An 18,530-nucleotide genomic window follows, 5' to 3' on the forward strand; every position below is an offset into this window, starting at 1 on the left:
TCTTTGGTGAATAAGAAATGAGTCAGTTGTACTCATACCTGATGCTCTATTGTTCTCTGATTGAGAACTATCCCTGGATAAAACATTATCTATCATTCCACAATATAAATTAGTAATAACAGTATGTATAAATAATGATTATTGGTAGGGATGCACGATGTTGGGATTTTGGCCGATATCTGATATGCCGATATTTTAAAACTCATGTAGCCGATAACCGATATCGATACCGATGTTAAAGCTGGACAAAAATAAGTAGTCATTGAAAATAGCAGTTTTATTATCCATTTCTGACACTTTGAAAAATAATATACTCAAATATATTTTGATATGCTGATTTCAAATTGATTTTTAAAAACGCGGTATCGATCTATTTTACTTTCAAAATCTCGTGAAATTTCATCGTTCTGTTACAACCTCTCGTGATATTTTGCAAATTCTTGTGAGATTTTCTTAGTAAAATAGATCGATATCACATCAATATATCAACATATAAAAATATGGCAACATTTCATGAATTTTCGGGGGATTTCGTAGCATAACGATGACGTATAGCAATATTTCATTAGTAAAAGAGATTGATATGGTGTTTTTAAATGGCAATATATCAGTATATGAAGATATTGTGATATTTTAATGTATCAATATTTTTTCCCTCGTCTTTAGAAGTTTTTAAGTCTGTAAAAAAGAAGTTTTTGAGGAAGAAGAAGAAGTAGTATTTTTTATAGTTTTTTTTTAGACTTTTAAACTCAAAAGCTGATTAAATATCGGGTTAAATATCGGTGGGGTGGCCGATGTCCAATATTCAGTTTTAAGGCCGATACTGATAGGGGGCCGATTATATCGTGCATCCCTAATTATTGGTCATCATCTTAAGCTGTAACATTGGTATTGTATTGGAAATGAAGAAGTTGTATCGGGACACCCCTGGCTTTCAAAACAGGACAATCCTCCCAAACACACACAATAACTGGTTATGAACTATTATTAGGACACATGTTTGTTTTTTTAAAACAACTTAAACACCATAGAACTGAGCCATCCTCAAAAGCTGAATCCGTACACACAAATCAAATAATTTAAATAACCTTTAGAGCCAAATATCCACACAACATTATACCAGAGGCTAATTGACAGCTCTAGAAAGTGTCCGAATTGATCCAAAGCTAAATCCTTCCTGCCTACAGCTATCAACATCTACAACACCAAAAAAAAAACAAACAAAAAAACTATGAGTTACTGCGACATTTAATTTCCCTTTAAGATTAATAAAGTATTATCTAATTGAATATGATCTCCATTTAAAAAATCAGTTAGTTTGTCAGACATTAATGGTGCACATATTCTATGCAGTTTCTCTTGTAGTAAATAGCAGCAAAATATCATCTGGATGGCTTTTATCAATGTGAACTGCAAAAAAATTTGTGTTATTCTCAATATATATCTTTGATATTACACAAAAACACGTGAAGTTGCTTAGACCCAGGAGGCTTTAAGGCATGAAGACATCTGGCAAGCAGCAGAAGCAGCTGCAACATCAATAATATTTTTTTTCTATAAAACTTGGGACATGTTTTAAATCTATAATACCACAAAATATTCTATAAAAGATTATACCGTCCATTTAAAAGCACCTTATGACCAAACACTGTCTTCCATACAGAAGATACCAAAATCCACTGCTATTCCAGAGGATCCTGTCCACACACCTCCTCTTCTATAAACTCTAATTTTTTTTATTTTTATTCCAGCTCTTTCTTATTATTTTCTGTTAAATTCTGCAAGCACATTTTCCTCCAACTGGTGACATTTTGTTAGAAAAGCACCTGACCAGCGCGCCTCCGCCACGCAGGGCGGAATAAAATGGTGTGAAAGGAGCGCGTGCTTTGATAAAACCCCTTTAACACAATTTTAAATATTAAGATCAATCCGCGTGCATATAAACCTATCACCTCTGAGGCTGAGTAATAAGGGGCGCACGCATTGTTTCCTCTTCTTGCAACAATAACAAAAACAAATGCATCCTCCCTCCCTCCCTCTCCTCCTCCGTGGCGACGTGCCCCCGCATGGACACGGCTCCTTCCCCACGGCCGTGGCTTCCAAAGCTGATTGGAAATCTGCTCACATGTACCTGGCTGCGGCACCTCCCGTCTCCTCCTGTCTCGGTTATTTCGATGCTCCCTTGCTGCGCCTCCTCGCCTTCATTTCGGATCATCCATGCTCGCAGAGATCTGGAGATGAACGGAGGAATGGATGGAGAAGAGGTGGAGGAGGAAGAGGAGGGTACCAGAGGGGCGGAAGCCTTTGAAGTGTGGGGGGGATGTAGGTCCCTGCTAAAGAGCCAGCTGCGTGCACTGGATTTATGTCGTTTCCAAGGCAGCGTCTGTCGACCTAAAGAAGATCAAGCCAGACTGATTAACAGAGATGAAGATCCCGTGAAAACTTCAAAATAAAAGCCCTTCAAAGAAACATTTTATAGTTTCTTTGATCTTTCTCGTTTTATACCTTTAATTAATATTTCTTTCACAGAGTTTGGAATAAAAGAACCTACACCCTCTTTGCAAAAGCAAATAGTGAGGAAACAACATTATTTACCACAATAAAGTAGGGTATGCAATACTGTTTTTTTTCTCCTTATTGAGAGCTATATAATAATTTTTTTTGGATAAAACTAATTTTGCTTAACATGATTCACTGGAAAAAATAACGCAACCATTTTTGGCATTTACTCAACCATATAGTTACTTTGACAAAATTGTTTCATGTTAGCAGGGTAGGACATAAAACAATGGTGTTAAAATAAGTAAATATGATTAAGTAAATGCCAAAAGCAGTTGCATTATTTTTTTCACTGTAAGGGTAACTTTGTCTTTTCGTTTTAGAATCAAATTGCTCTAAATATAAATAGTTTTTCAAAAATAATCCGTGCTGAATTTCCCCCTCTTTTTTTTTTATCTCTAGGACCAAAAAACATACATTTATTTTATTAAATGATGTGACTTGGATGGAAGTTATTACATTTTAAAGAGGCCGAAAGGTAGTTTTATAAAAAAAGCTACTGTTAGCTTGTTGCATTGTAACAGAAGATCCTAAGTTTGAATCCCTGCCTGTTTTCATGCATGTATGAGTTCCCTCTTGGTAATTTGTTTGTCTCCATGTGGAACAGCTGACCTATAGGGTTATACAATGTCTTTTACCCAGTGCCAACTGGAGATGGGCACCAGCCCCCAAGTGACTTTGCATAGACAATTTTATATGGATGGGCAGTTCAACGATTATTCAAGACTTTTTAACCTTTTTTTTTTTGTATTTGTATAATTTGGAATAAAAAATTACCATGTTAGTTTGAGTAACATGTACTGTTTGTGAAACAGTTACTACAATTTAGAACTATAATTTTCTAAATCAATGGACATCTCTCTTCCTTGTTATTTACTCATAAATAGAACATGACTCTGTTTTGAATCCTATTTTTAGTCATTTCAACTGCAGGTAAAAGTTGAAGTATATCTTGACCTGATTTGTACGGCTAGACATTTTTGCTCAGGATATGTAACAATGGATTGAGTCTGTGAACAAGAGTTTTATTTACTGGTATCACAATAAATTGGGTCTGACAACATCTAAAGGAGGACAACATACATCTAATATAAAGAATATAAAACAAGCTTTTATTTATTTCTTGTATTTCCAAAACATCTGGTATATCTGTATTTTCATCACCTAATTTAATGTCTTATTTGATCATTTTTAAATGACACTGTCAGGGTTCTGCCCTCTGCTTGGGTTTATTTTTAAGTTTATTTGTGTTCTGTGTCTTTGTAGTTTATTTCTACCAATCAGCTTGTTAGACCTGTCTTTGTTCAGTCAGCCATAAATACTCTCCCTGTGCAGTTCCTCAGTGCTGGTTCCTGCTCATTCCGTAGTTCCTCATGCTTGTTTTCCCTGATGTCTCCATGGTTCTGGTTTGTTTTACATTTTTATGTTGGATTTTTGGATTCCTGCCTCAGATGTTTGTGATCATTCAATTAAATCTTCAACAAAATCACCTCTGCCTCCCTGCTCCTGCATTTGGGTCCTCACAACCTCAACCTAACCTTGACAGAAACCACTCAAAAAATCTCTATATTAAAGCTTCTTTCGTCCATGGATAAATACAAAAAAATAAATTAAATTCTAAGCTAGTTAACAGGCAATATGATTTTATTCTAACGTTAGTATCATTTTAAAAGGTAATCCATTCAGTCCATTTTGCTGATATCAGTTTTTTATTTCTCAGATTAAAATGGATGTTTTATATAAATGTATTAATAGCATAATACTTAACTTTATGAATTTAGTAAGTAAAATATGTTACAAAACATATTTAAATCGCCTGCAGGAAGCTGGTAATCGAAGAAAGTACAGTTGTAGCTATTTGTTTTAATTTGGACATTCCTGGAAAGGAGAGGCTGCTGCTTTTTTCAGCTTAACGCAGCTTTTAGGCATCAAGCAAAGAGCCGCAGCAAACCGGCAGAAGCGCGCATGCGCAGCAGAGCCAGTAGGAAGCCGCTGATTGTCAGCTCTGTCTCTCTGCTACGACGCGGAGAGGATAAATAGAGCCGCTACGGGGCCGAAAGACGACGTTTACTATCGCTCTGCGCCCTTTTCCAAGCAATAAACCATATAAACTGATTTTATATTTTCCATTCCTATAAGGATTCCTTGCAATCTGAAAAAGGGCTGTACTTGTTGCATGCTGTTTGTTGGCTAAGCATGTTAATCCTAATTGAAATCCAATTACAGCTCGGACCAAGGAAAAATCGAAAAGCCTTTCTTAGGAAGGTCGAAACACACCACCTTCAGTTTCAACCAAAAAAGAATAAACTCTTTTAAAACACTTTAAAGACGGAAGTTTTAAATGTTCCTGCTGAGAAACAAAACGTGAACAGTATAAACGGATAAATCTGAATTTAAGCAAAGGATATTTTTTCAACCTGGACAAATGTGCACAATACATTGCATATATATATATATATATATATATATATATATATATATATATATATATATATATATATATATATATATATATATATATATATATATATATATATATATATATATATATATAATATATATGTTGGAATTTGTTAAAGCAAAGAATTTTGCTGTCAGTCATTTTAAAATTTTACTGATATGATACATTTTTGAACTAATAATGAGAGAAAGGATTCGCTTCTCGCTTTTTAATCAAACATAAAGTATATTATACACGATCATGAAACTCAGATGCTATTCCCAAACTGTAGCACTGGGCGGTGCTGTTGCATCATGTTTAAAACTGAGAATTGTCGCTGGCCATGGTGCTGATCTACGAGGGCTACCTTAGGTGTAACTAGCCATGGTGCTGATTCCAGATCACCTCTAAAACAGCATAGTAGGACCTTCCCATTGGCTATATATGATAAATGAATGAGCCCTTCACCACTGCACATTTTGTTACCAGCTAAAAGTGTATATTTCAAAAACCTCATTGTTATTTACCATGAGAAGCCAACATGAATTAAATAACAGGTTCTATAGAAGCTACAGTAAAGTGATCAATCATGGTCACTCCAGCTTCCTGCAGGCTCAGTTAATTCCCATTTCAGCATTCAGAAAAAGTCTCTCTTTATTTACAGCTGCACTGCTGGAGCTGTGACGGTCCCATCTGTTTCCCTGTAGGGCAATTATCCAAGGGAACCCTAGTTGCGACTTCAAAAGGGACAACGCGAACGATAACCTATGTCCTGGCTAAATTTTTCATAATGAATCAAGATGGTAATTATAATCATTTTTGTTGGTATTTCAGATTTTTTTTTTTTAGAGGATGCAGTGATAAGTACAACGACATTGCTAATGAAGCCATACTGAGAATCAGGCCAACCGTGAGGTAATGGGACAGAACCCACCAGGGATTCATTCTAAAGTCATCACTATGTCCACAGAACCCCACACATGAGTTAATATTCTGGTCACTGCTAAATATAAAACCTCAATAGGTAATTAAAGGAAAAAGAATAACTTCAAATCAACCTCAGTTGTTTTATATAGTACATTAAGTTAATATTTTTAACATATTAATAGAGAACTGTTATTTGCATGATATTGAGTTGCATGATGGACTAGTAGTGATATTATCACCGTCCACATCATATATTTAATTGTTTTTGTATTATTTTTAGTTTTTTATATCCTCTTTGAAATGTGCACATCTTCCCCACCTTGTGGCTAATTGCAGCAATTGCCTGCCTTTAAAGTGTTAGCTATGCCTAAAGCAATCTTTTGTTTAGAACATTTTTGCAACAAAACCACCAGACCCAGGACAATTCTGCATTGAAAAAAAAATACAACAATGTTTTAAGCAGTTTCAGTCGCTTCTTTTACAGAAATATTCAGTTAGTCTTGCAGTCTCACCTGCAAGCACCTCCATTCATCCGTTATCGCCTGAGGCCCCTTTAAAATTGAATGAAGTGTGTTTTTCAGGAAACCACAGTGTTTCTTTTCATTTATCATCCTGACAATCCTCCCTACTCCTTTTTTTCTTGCAATCATGTAAAAAGCTTCTTAAGCCAAACTGTGCCAAGTGTCACTCTTAATTCTAAAGTAACTTGATTAGATTTTGTCTTCTAGCACGTTGATTTCATTGTAGATGTACCAAAACAAGCTACTCTGGTGATAAAAAAAAAAAAAAAAAAATCCTATTAAAGGTAACATAGATATAATACATCCGAGGATGGCTGGGAAACTCCTGTACTCCGGAGCTATTCTTCTGTTTTTTAAGATGTTCCTCTGGTTTAGCACGTGGATATTTTATTTCAGGGTTCTTGTAGATCTTGATGAAAGCTTAAAATATAATTAAAGCTTTAATTTAGCAGTGTTTGGACACCAGCACATTTTACCACAGACTTTTAGAAACTGGAGATTCCCACTGACATTGTGTAAGAGCAGTGATTTCTTGAATTTACCTTCTCAGTCAATAGATGTGATATGTTATGGTTAATCTACACACTTTGGTGATACATCTTACTTTAATAAAGCAGTATCATAGCATGAACATTTTCAATACATAAAAAACATTCACAAAATGTATCTTTCAGATAGCATAAAGCAGGACTAAAACAAAAACTGTTTTATTGAATTGAACAGGTTGTATATTCAAAAAAGTTGCAGGCCTTTTTTTTCCTTTTTAATTTCTTTTAAAATCTGGGTTCATATTGAACAACCGGTTGCCAGGGATCATGTTAGAGATGCTTGGAGACTAAATTACAAGAAGGGCCGACAACTTAAAGGGCTTCAAAATAGATAATCTCAATTTTTAGGGTTCAAAATGTGTGTTTTAAACTTATTTCAAGAATTTCAGTTTAAAAACCTATGTTATTGTTTTTTTTGTCAATCTATTCATTTGTGGAACATTGTGTTTGTGTTTTATATCCAAACCTTGCTTAAAGATTAGGTAAACTTTCTGAAAGAACTTAAGAGAACTGATCAGTTGATACATTTACCAGCTAGCATTAGCACAGCACAACAGCATTGTTGTAAGTTAGAAGCTGATAAAATGAAGCTACCAATCAAAATGTACAAAAGCGGGTTTATGTTTAAAGTGTTGATGACACAATATTGATATTTTCCATTAATCTTTGTAGACTAAAATGTTAATAACGAGATCAATGTAATAATTTTGAGGGCACTCACAGAAAATAGTTTATCTAAAAACCTCCACCATTCAGAGGAGTCTAAAGCCGCTCAGTAACTGAGGGAGAAAATAGGAGTGACGTAATACAGGAGTGATTGCTGGAACAGTTTTTCATGGATTCAGAGACAGCTATGCATTCACTTTGGGTGGCAGCTTTTTGCATCAACTCTCATAAGGATGGTGTCAGTTTTTTTTTAAGTTTCTAAGGATCCTGAGCTGCTTTCAAAGTTAGTTAAGCAAGGCAGATCAGATCAGGAAAAGTTAGAGCACTCCAGGCATGTCTCTTCTGTGCTCTGAACATATTGAAAAATTGTTACTGGCTCAAACACAGTGGTGGATGAAGTACTCAACAGTAGTACTTGGGTAAAAGTATTGACACTCATTGTCAAATATCAACTACAAGTAAAATTTAGCATTGAGGTACTCACTTTTGCACTAAGTGGTCCTACTAAATATCAATGATTCTGGTGATATGTTACCTAAGGCCCTCCTACATGGTCATCCCAATTTTCACTTACCAGTGTTGAGTCTTACATAGAAAAAAATTGCAAATCTTCTTTTGCAAAGTCAGCTTGCATGAGCGATGCAAACAGCAACTTCTAAACAGAGCATGCGCGAGGAGAAATGGGCTTGTGATGCTCTCGCACATGTTTAATAGGTGTTCCCACTCGGGAGCCCTGAGTTTCTCACATTTTTTTTAGAATGTCATGCCAATCTCTAAAAGAGTGGAGTCCAAATTCAGTCCTAAGGGCTGCTATCTTGCATGTTGAAACTGCATTTCAGAAAGAGAAACAGCAACAGCGGATTACAAAGCTAAGCTGAGCAGAAAGTAACAACTAACTAACAGCTTCCTTGAAATGTAGTGGAGTAGAAAGTACGATATTTGACTTTGAGATGTAATGGAGTGAAAGTTATAGGCAGGCCCGAACACACAGATTTACCTGATCTCACCATGTTGTCACCTGGCCTAGCTACCTTGGCTCTGGCTCTTTTGAGAAAAACCCATTCCTCCCTTGGTAGGTCTTCTCCAGGGGAACTGTCTCGCTAGGGGGTGGCAATGCCTGACTGTTGTTTGAATCCTTGTCTTTCCACCTCTTTACCCTAAAGGTCTCTGATTAAACTGTTCGGAGACCTTGAACTGTCATAAAGCTGTGATGTAATCTCAGCCGTTGAGGAACCTCCTGATGTCCGTGTAGTGGGTGTCTGGGGTCATTCAGTTGCTTGTCATGTTCTCTTCTTTCTTGGGTGTCTTGGCGTATACCAGGTGGGCAAATACCTGATATACACCATATACAGTAGCTTTCAGGGTGCGTGTGATGGTATGACAGGCTCTGTTGAGCTCTACATCAATCTTGGGAGCATGAGCTGACCTCTTCCACACTGCAGCGCAGTACTCAGCTGTTGAGTAGCACAGTGCCAGTGAAGACTGTTTGAGGGTGTTGGGGTCGGCACCCCAGCTGGGGTTGGGTAGGATGTCCAGAAGGTTATTGGGAGTGGATACTTTCTAATCATTTTAATAAACTTTAATATTACAGTAAACTTAAAAGTGCCAAGTTACCTACTAAAAAGTTAAAGCGAACACTTTTAAATTGGCTGTTTTAGGGCTGCAACTAATGATTATTTTGCAAACCGATTAATCTATCGATCAATTATTCGATAAATCTATTAACAATCGGATAGTCAAAGTTCCTTAAAAAAGATTTTTTTACGACATTTAACCAGGTGAGACTAAAGCTTTTCCACTTCAAGCATTCTGGATAGAGTATATTGACAGAAAAAAAGTGTTTTTTAAAATCTTGAATACAAAATATTTAAATATCTATTTAAAATTTGGCTATAATTACTTCTCTAGGTAGGTTGCTCTGTCAGCTAAAGGCATGTTTCTTGACTCCAGAGAGGCATGTCTCTTGACTCCAGTTGACGATTAGTCGATTACAACACTTTTCACAGTTGTAATTCAACAGGTTAACTAAATCTAAAAGTAGATTATTGTGTCATAAGTTAACATTATAGTTAATTATTCATGATGGTGAGCTATATTCTAACCACAGCAGCCCAGTTGCATCTATTTGTCCAAATAAGAGTTAATAGATCGATTGAAACTCTGTTAAATGTTGATTTTGAAATCCAGACTTCACAGATTTTCTTAAATATAACTGATTAACACCACCTCTCAGATTCAGTTAACACATTTAATTTTGCTGGATGACTGCCTAAACATGTGTTGACATTTTGAGGGTGTAAAGAGATTTGTGTAAAATGTTTTACTGAAAAGTTTTGCAAGAAATACGTTTCCCTACTCTGAATAAATCCAAGTCACCTGTTGTTACTGTCTCTTCCTAAACCAGCAAAGTAGCTTCTGGTAAAGAGTGCTGATTTACTACGGTCCTTAAATAATAATCGATGCTTATGGGTAACAACTAAAAAAAACAGAAACAAGAGCAGATTTTTTATTTCTTGTTAAAACACTTATTTTTAAATCAGCTTTCTTAAATAAATTTAAAATATAAATTTTAATGAATGCAGAGAAAATAATGGCTAAGTAATAATGACTAAAGCTCGACAAATAACTGAAGCTAGCTCTGTACACACCAGACCCAGATCAAAATATTACTTTATATCTTTCCTCATGTTTCTTCACAGTGATTGCTTTCCTTTATCTGGCCTTGATTTAATTTGCAGCGCTGGACACAATCAATAAAAAGCAGAAAATCAATCTCAGATAGCAGCTTGAGTCACACAGGTACAGCGGACACATAGTTATTAAATTGCAGCATACGCCACACTCTCTCCCAACCGTTTTCTCCTCCTCTTCAAACTCTTATCATGATGTTTAATGTTGGAATAAAAAACAGCAGCTGCAGGAAATGTATGCAGGATTCTTTTGGTGACTGATACTTTTGCATGCTCATTTATTTTGAGGGCTAGAAAGCTTTAAAGCAACACTTCAAACATACAGTGCTGAGAAAAACTACTCGACTTCTTTGTGAATTCTCCTTTTTCTCTTATTTACATGTTGTAGATCATCACGCAAAGTGTGTTATCAGACAAAAAGACATTGATTAGATATAAAAAGGAAGTTTATAATGCAGATTTAAAAAATAAGTTTTCAAAGCCAGGCTAACCAATACTAATATTCAATACAAATCTCCCAGAAAAAATGTTTAAAGGACATTGATGCTTTTATGCCTCAATTAAGGTCAGAAAAGGTTAAAAATAAAATAAAAATATTTAGTAGAAATGACATCCATAGGTTTGCTCTATGGGAAGATCACCACTGACTGAAAACAACACAGAGGCCCATCTCACATTAGGAGAAAATAATTTGATCTTAAAGTGAATTGAGGAAAAATACTGTGTCCTGATATATCTTTAAAAAATAGCCTTTTGGAAAACTAAAGAGAAAACTGACAGTCAATCATAGAGATTGTAGTAAAATAATCTATGGCAGCTCCACTTAAAGCTGTCATCCCTTAAGAAATTAACCTTTTCAATTCAAAACATTTGTGTTGGTGTTCGGTCTCAGTTTGAACCTGCAGGGCAATCCTGGAGTGTGAAAAAGATGTTTTTATTTTTGTTAGTTTTTTTTATTCAGGCTTTTTGTTCAAACCAAAAAAATCCAACACCTGCTTCTGGTCCTTGACCTCAAATTCATTCCTGGGAGGATGGTAACATTAGGCTTCTCTGCTGTCAATACTGTGTCATCCTCCATAAGAGGCAATGCCAACAATCTAGGACTCACCTGTCAGCTTTCGGTAAGTGTTGCTGTTTGTGTAGAGTTTTACCAATTGTGTAACAAACTGTGGAAACAATGGTGACGGTGCTGCTAATGCTACATTAACAGGAACATGGAAGTCAAATACTCATGCTTACCCTTGCAAGGATAAAAAAGCAGAGTCTGAATGAGCTGTAATTTTCTTTTCCTAGAAATGACTGGACCTGAATTCTAATGTTATTGCATCCTGTGACTGTAACCTTAAAAAAAGAAAAGTTTAAAGAGGTTAAAATCCTCCAAAGCAGCTAAATGAAATGCACCAGAAAAAGAAAAGAGGGTCACAGTTCCTCCTCAGTGAATCAAAAAAATCTCCCAGTCTGTTATCAATAACACATGGTGACAGTCGTTGCCACCCAGGTTAAGGTAACCTGTTCTAAGCATAGGCTGCTTTCGATAACTTTTACCCTCTTCATGAAAGAATTTTGCATTTGAAAACCACATTTTCTTATCTCAGATTATCCAGGTCTAATAAAATATTGGTTTGATGATCTCAAGCATTCAAGTGTGACAGAAAAGCAAAGAAAGACGAAATCTGTGAAGAAGGAAGTTCTTATTCCACAGCACTTTGTGCAAGCATTAGCAGATTAGAAACTCTACTTATGGATGGAAAGGAAGGCTGTTTAAATCCTTAGCAATATTGATTAAAAAGGTCATAGTTTTGACAGGATTTCCCCCCTGTGTTTTGCATCCTAAATGTCCAATGATCTGGACAATTACTGCACTCCCTTTCTTAGATCACTTTATTGGCTGTTTGGAGTTTTAACTTACTGGCAATAACTTCCATATGATTAAAGTCATGAGTTAAAAAATAACAACAAATACATTTTTAGAGTAGGCTAAGTTGTTAATATTGTATAGGCTTGAAGAAGCCTATGGATTACTGGGTCAGACTCCGATAATCTTAACAGGATATATCATTATAATATATTAGGTTTCATGTTACTGCTGGTTTTATTTACTGTGAGTCCTCAAAGGTCTTTAAAGGAGCAAAATATACTGGGTAAGTGTAAGTAGAACTTTAAGCTAATTTTATAGGTTGTAGAGCCTTCTGTGCTCATCTGTTCAGATGAATCTAAGCATCTGTAGCAGAGGCCATCCTGCCTTTTCATATCCTGCTTTGCATGATGTTAAACTGTTGATTTTCTTTATAAAGGGCAAGCATTCTCAAACAGGACATTTTACCCCATCAGACCCTGCTGAAGATTACTCTAAATGTATAATGAGTCTGTACCTAGTTGTAATTTATGTTCCAAGTAATCCCAAGAGTATTTTTTAAGATCTTATCACTGCAAGAAGACATTACTTTACATTATTGCTAATTGAGACAATACTCAAATTAAAAAAAGTCTCTATATGAAAAAGTGGCATTCAATTTTGTTCAGATCAACATATAGGAATTCTGACATTTGCTGATCAACAGCATGGATGTCATATTAATTTGAGCCTTTAAAGATTAAAATCAAGCTTTTAAACAACTGTAGTTTTTTTTATGTTTCCACTCTGGAATTTAGTCACCTACAGATTAGTCACCTACAGCAATACCAATGGTAAAAATCTGCTGTGACTTTTATATCTGTAAGAAAAACATGGAGCTTACTCTCCTCAATTATGAGACTATGCTTTCTGACCCAAAGCTTTGTTCTGCTTGTCAATCAGCATAGTGAAAGCATGACGCCGGGCTTTTATTCTGCCAATGGTAGTGGAGGGTTTCACAACTTGGACAATATAATGAAGGACAACCATTTAGGTCTTCAGTTTTTCCCTCGGTAATGTGCTCAATAGATAAATAATCCCAATAAAGGTAAAAAGAGGTTTTGGTAAAGACCAAAAAGTTGTGAATTATGGTGTCATGCCTTCCATCTCAACCCTGGTAGAGGAATAAATATGCTGGAGTTTACCTGAATGTCTTAGTTTCTGTCGATCACACACTTGGAGGAAACTTGGATTCTTCCTGCAAACATTTTTTTATTCCGTTACCAACAGACGGGGAATGAAACATTGTGACATATTAAAAAAGCCTCTGATCTTAAGTTCCCAATGAAGGAAAATCCTCAACCCTTCTGAGCTCAGGCTATGACCACCCACCATTTGCTGACCATGTGCTAACAACAAAAAACTATAGATGATCTTAGTGTTTGGAAATAATGAGCACTGTAGATTAGCTCTTTTAAGATTGATAATCCTTTAGTTTATAATATCCCAGTCTTTCCATCTCTGACTGCATCTGGTTCTACTCTAAAGGCTGATTTATACTTAGAAACCAAGTCGTCTGCATGTGTGTCCCATGTGCCTCCGTCCATAATGCAGATACACTGCTGCTCCTCTCCAAAATTGTAGGTGACCGAAGACAGGAGGCTTCTGATTGGTCAAATCTACATCCGCTCTACATTATGTGTCCTGTTTGGTACCTTACCTTGTTTGGTTTGTATGACGACTCGTGAAGATGGACCAGCTAGAAGAGCGAGGTGTGCGAGAACGCTGGGACCCTTTGTCTTTACCGGGATTCCGCTGTCTTTGGCCCTCATGTCCTTCCATTGTCGGACAAACTTGCCCCCACTTCCTCTCCACCTCGGCCGTATCTAGAACCCCAGCTAGTTCATGACTGTCCCTCTTGCGTTGTTGCGTAGAATAACAAAGCGCAGACCACACTTCAATATTGAGCATGATTTAAAAATATCTGTGACAAGCTCACTGCGACACACTGCTGTGGGAGGATAACCAGCCCTTAAGACCCCAACCACTTTAAACAGACCAACTATGCCAGAACATTTGAGAAGTTGCAATAAAGTAGAGATTAGTAGAGATGTAGAACCCATGGACATAATTCAGCCTGGTTTTAATAAGCAAATACCAAATATATCAATAAAAATGATTATTTTAGGGCTGAAACTAACGATTATTTTACTAATCAATTAATCTGTTGATTATTTCTTCAATTAATCGGTTAATAATCGGATAGCCAAAGGTTCTTTAAAGAAGAATTAGTGAAATTAAACTAGGTCAAACTTAAACTTTTCCACTTGAGTTCTGGATAGAGGGTATGGACAGACTAATTTATTTTCTGTTTTTTTTTTACTTAAATTTAAAATGTTTATGGTTTTTGACAATCTTGTTATAGTTATAGCTCTAAGTGGGTTGCTTTGTCAGCTAAAGGCATGTTTTAGAGTCTCTAAACTCCAGTTATCAATTAACCGATTACAGTTCTGGTTGAACTGTAAAGTGCCTTGAGATGACATGTGTTGTGAATTTGGCGCTATATAAATAAACTGAATTGAATTGAATTAAATTAGTTGACGATTATTTCAATAATTGATTAATCCGATTAATTGTTTAGGTCCTACATTATTTTATAAACTTCTGAAGTTCATTCCCAAATAAAGTTTATGCAGACCACAGTCATAATTCATTTAATGCTCTGGTTTTCTATAAATTGCATTACTACAATGCCTGAAATTCAGCTCATTTTTTCATTAGTAACATAATTCTGAACCAATAAAGAAATAAAATAATTCTGACTCAGCTAACACTCTTGTTCTTAAAAGTATGTATAAATATATAAATACATAAATGAATGCTCTCTAACTTATTGATCTATAGCTTTAATTGCTTTCTTTAGTCTGCCACTTCAGCTAAAAGAAATTTAGAAATGTAAAAGTTTGAAACATAACTTCCAAGGCAATAAAGTTAGTATGTCTGGGAGATGTTGTAAAGTGAATTATGTGGTAGTGCTTTTAGGAATTGGTTCTGATTGACAGGACTTATAATTATGCAAGCTGCAGGGTTAGGAATTGATCAAAGCATGTTAACTTCTGTCTCCCCTTGTTGTTGGAATTTAACACATATTTGCTCTTTCTGCTCAAAGTCAGACCAGACCTTCTGAATTAGTGGGTTTGATTGTCAGAATGCCTGTCCAAACTGCAATCCTGCCAGGCTATTTCATTTTAAATCACCGTCATCATCAGAGAGAGCATTAAAAATCGTAGCACTTTGATCATCTCATTATGTCTTCCTAAATTATTCATTTCCGACCAAAGCTGATAAATATGCAAACGTATCAGTGTTCCTGTTTTAATTCACAGGTTTTCAGTGTTCAACCTCTGGTTAGTTTTGGCCTGCAGCTTGACAGAGTATCCAGAATATAACAGCTGTAGAATCTCATTAAAGAAAAAGAAAAAAACAAGGCCATTAATGAGTTGAGCTAATCTGCTTCTTACAGACGCAAACGATACAGAAGCTCTTTTCATCTGTCTTTTTGAGGCCACATTCATTCTTTGAGATCATCTAAATCAGATAATATAGGCAAAATGTCATGAAAAAGTATTGCTATATTGATGCAGTGTATAAGGTGGACAGAAAATGATGTATCCTCTGCAAAGTTAGTGACAAAAAATACATCAGAAGGTGCAGCATGGTGTAGCATGGTGTTTTATTTGGGATGTGATACTTTTTAAAACCATGTTTGGCTGAAAGTACAGCTGAATGATGAGGTTCTGTTAAAATATCTTATTTAAGTCTTGACATGTAGTTTTAATTAGATTTGTATTCTAGGGTTATGCTACGTTATTCTACTATACAAATATGTTCCAAATATGGCTTGTGGCAAACTGGATTTTCTACTGGGCTTTTTTCAATGATGTCTGTCTTCCTTCCACTATTTCTTAAAGATCGAATTTGTGAAGTACTATACTAAGAATTTTCCCATTGACTAGTTCTCCCACAAGGTCAATGGGACATCATCTCTAAGTAATGTTGCAGTTATACTACAGTATGCTCCCCCTATACAATGCTATCTATAATCAAAATTTTGTTTTTAACTTCTCCACAACTTTATCCCTGTGTGTGTGTTACTTGCAGAGGTAGGTATAACTTGTTACATTTACTCAGATACATTAACTTCAGTAACTAAAAAAAAAAAAAATACTATTAGGAGTTTAACAGCTTTGTACTTTTTACTGTTAGTTGAGTAGAATTATGATAAATGATCACTACTCTTACTTGAATAACATTTCTGGCTACTCCATCCATTGTGAGTAACTTAACTTAATGAAAGCAAGCTTGTTTAAAATAAAACTGAAGGACACACTTTATTATTTTTTCTTCTCAAGGCTAGTTTAATAAAGATTTTTTCATGTGCTGAGTCAGCCATCTCATTTTGGGTTTGAGTGAAATTATACTAAACAGTATACCTATTCTAACAGAATGCATCTATTGATTTTATAAGTTTTATAACAAAAAAAAAATAAATATATAAATTCTGTTGTTTACCAAATTAGTATTCCACCCTCAATTGAGTAAAAATATGCTAAACTACAGTAGTAGGCATTCAAAATTTCCCCGCTTTCTTTGATGGGTCCTTGGCTGGTTCCCTACAATTCCTTTTTAATTATCAATCTTTGTGCTAATATATTCTTTCTGTCATGATTTGTGGACATTAATTAATGTCTAAAGAGAAACGTAATCTCCTGGTCAGACCCTGTATTTCAGGGAAAGGGGGGAGTTTGGGTGAAGAGATATGCAAGAGGGGGTCACTCCAGTGGCTGGAAGTTGGAGGGGATATTGCTGCAGTTGCAGGGAAGTGGGGCTGCCATTCAGCTGGGAAGGGCCATTTTGAATAGCTGCTACTGCAGTTTTACTTTTACCATATATAAGACTATAGAGCACTCCTTACTAAAAGCCACACCCATAAAGTGAAAAACAAAAAACAAAATGTAAATGTACATATATGAGCTTGATATCTACTGAACTGTCTTACATCAAACCTATAGGGGGAGCTCTACATATAGTCTCTGTAGTAGGGATAAAGAAGAAATGTGAAAGTGTGAATTCAGGAAGTTTGTTCTCAATCATATCTGCTGATAGAAAGTTCTTGTGCCAAATGAAAATCAGCCCATTCTTTGTTTTCCTACTTTGACTTCTGCCCCCCGGTGGTTAGGAATAATCCACAATAAGCCACACCTTCTTAATGCGCCCTTAGTCCGTGGTGTGGAGCTGGAAATGCAAATGTCTGGAAGTGATCCCTGAACTGGCTTTTTACTTTCTGGACCTGGATAATCACCACTGCTACTCTCAAACCCATGCATGACCAACGTTGGTCCTCGAGGGTCTCTGCAGGTTTTATAGGTTTCCCTGCTTTAGCACAGCTGATTCTGACAATTTTAGTTCAGCAAAAGCCTGCTAATTAGCAATCAATGGAAATCTGCTGTGCAAGAGCTTGAAAAATCTCTAAAACCCTGCAGGAGAACAGCCCTCGAGGATCGACTTTAAGCATGCCTGTTCTAACCACTCATTCACAAAGACTACAGAATCTGTGCGTTTTTCGTTCTGTCACTAATAGAAGCCATTCTAATCAGGCAGTTATTCCCACCTGCTCTGTGGCCGCAAGGCAAAATGGATAGCCCCCAACCCACACCACACCCAGTCCATTTTGGAATGGTATGGGAACTAAATGAGTAAAGGTCTAAAAAAGCAGAGGAGACGAAAAAGGAAGTCAGTCAAAGTGAACCAGATATTGGGTAAATTTCATATAAGAAGTCATAACACACACATCAAGTGTGGATTGCTGAACAGCATATTTTACTCGTTAGTGTAAAACCTTATGCTACGTTCACAGCAGATGAGATTTGGGCAGCAAAAAAGCTCCTGCTGCTTCATTTTTGAAGCTTGTACACATGAAGGTCAGACGCGCATCAAGAGTATCCTTGATGCTTGAAGCGGATCCAGTAAAGCAAGATGTGTCTGATGCTTCTGCTGCTCCTGTGTTCAACGACAGAGAGCAGCTTTGCTATATTTGCTGTGATAAGCTGGTAAAAAGTAGTTTTAAAATATTTTTAAGTCAACCTCTAAACATCGTCCATGCAGTCAGTTCAGCAAGATTACGAACCTGCCTTAAAATACAATTTAGCTGTTGGAGCCGCACAGATCCTAACATATCGGCGCGTTCACTGGGAATCCCTAGCAGTAGCTGGGGGGTTTCCCCTTCATCACGGCCGGAAGTAGATGTTAGCATTTTTCAGGTACATGGTACAAACTGCAGGCACC

At 36.1% G+C, this 18,530-nt stretch overlaps 1 protein-coding gene across 2 annotated transcripts in view; it reads right to left on the bottom strand.

Annotated features, from left to right (window-relative positions):
• The window catches only part of zgc:109889 (uncharacterized protein LOC553542 homolog), a 55,329-nt gene extending 52,929 nt beyond the window's left edge, over positions 1-2,400 (bottom strand). For both annotated transcript variants that reach the window (XM_038302130.1, XM_038302129.1), the window contains exon 1: positions 2,132-2,400. The gene's annotated coding sequence lies outside the window, so the exon portion shown is untranslated. The remainder of the gene's footprint in view (positions 1-2,131) is intronic.
• Positions 2,401-18,530: the final 16,130 nt, after the last annotated feature.

This window comes from Cyprinodon tularosa, unplaced genomic scaffold (genome assembly GCF_016077235.1).
Source record: "Cyprinodon tularosa strain WSP-4 unplaced genomic scaffold, ASM1607723v1 ctg482, whole genome shotgun sequence".
NCBI lineage: Eukaryota > Metazoa > Chordata > Actinopteri > Cyprinodontiformes > Cyprinodontidae > Cyprinodon > Cyprinodon tularosa.